Consider the following 1800-nt stretch of genomic DNA (forward strand, 5'->3'; position numbering starts at 1 on the left):
CTGTGCACCAATCTAATGATGCGGTCCACAGACTGGTATCAAAACCTGTAGGATTGTAGATGGGCCTTGGCTGGCTCAACCAGGCTTGGTTATCCTCCAGGGGGATGAGACGTGCTGTGCCGAAATTGGTGCAAGCTCAGCGTGAAACGATTAGAGGAATTAAGAGGTCAATGGCATTAAAGTAAAATCAAAGAAATGAAAGAACTGATTTTTTTTTTAATGTCTGAAGAATGTTTTACAGTTGGTAAGGATAGGGAATGCATGCAATGATAATATTTTTGAAGACAGAAATGAGATAGGGCTTACACTTCATTCTGATGAAATAATTCACTTCGGTTTATTTCGAAATTTTGCCTCTTTTACTGCTTATTTTACAGACCTATTTTCATTAGACCTAGCTTCTCATTTATATCTTGGGACCAACAGTCTACATGTAACCTAAACTCCCTCTCCACTCCCGATTCCCCCTCCTTGTCCCCCCTTTCTCCGACCCACATCATCTTTCTACCCCACCACCCCCTCTCCACAATATCTACTTCCATCTCTTCCCACTGCCCCATACCCCCCTCCCCCAATACCACAATCTCTCATCTCATCTCCCTCACCCTTCCCCTTACCACAATATCTCCCTCCATCTCTTCCCACCACCCCTCCCCAATAAATACCACAATCTCTCATCTCATCTCCCCTCCCCTCCCCCTTCCCCTTACCACAATTTCTCCTTCCATCTCTTCCCACCGCCCCTCCCCTTTGATACCACAATCTCTCCTCTCATCTCATCTCACCACACACTTTGATCCTACCAATCCTAATTGGGTCAATTTAAAGTTTATATTCTAATAACTGTGGCTTTATGAAAATTGAATTTTGATTGGTTGATGGAGAACCTGGATTAATCTACTCAGGAGGTTGTCTGGAAATCTAGAAATCTAGATGATTGACATGTACCTATAAGGTGGGGGTTGAGCAGAAATTACTTTCTCTATCCATTTTTTCTTGTGTCTGCATTTTAAATTTTCATCAATTGTGCTAGACCTGTATTCTGAAAATGATTTCATGTCTTATCTCCATTAACATGATTCTGAAAATAGATATTGAAGGCATACTTGTGATTGGGAGTGGGAAGATGTAAGAAAAATATGCTATCAAAACTAAAATCCAAGATGTTTATCTTAAGAAACAAAGAGTTTTACAAAACAGCAAAATATACCTGCCAACCCTAATAGCCAACAAAGTATTGAAGTTCTCCATAAATAGGAATAATTCAATACTGCAGAATTTTTGTTCACAGAACTAGGAACAAGCAGGTTAAAGATAAATTCCAGTATTGGTAACGATCTCAAAATGACTTTTTACAGAATCTAATATAATGACCACCCAAGTGTCTGTTTGTATGAATAAAAAATATGTGCCAAAGGATTCTGGAAGAAATTGTGTAATTGCTGAGAAATGAGCAAAATAAGCGCGGATTCGGTCACTTCCGTCGGGTCTTTATTCGAGCAATATTAATACACTGTCCCACGTGTGCCTATATGTGTTGGTGATCTTCAGTGTGAACATTTTTCAGCGTAGATTACAAGATTTCACAAAGTTCAGCTTATGTAACTGTACCAGATCTAGATCCTCGATGATATTCTGACAATTAAGCCTGGTGTTACAGACTTTTTCATGAAATCAATGTTTACTGCAACTACTGGAATTTCTCTTTAAATGGCAATTTTCTTACCTCCATCACATGATATTCCAGATTCAGGAACACAGGGTTCAGGATTATCAAATATAAAATAATGCCTCAATTTC

The sequence above is a fragment of the Lytechinus variegatus genome, chromosome 9 (assembly GCF_018143015.1).
Source record: "Lytechinus variegatus isolate NC3 chromosome 9, Lvar_3.0, whole genome shotgun sequence".
NCBI lineage: Eukaryota > Metazoa > Echinodermata > Echinoidea > Temnopleuroida > Toxopneustidae > Lytechinus > Lytechinus variegatus.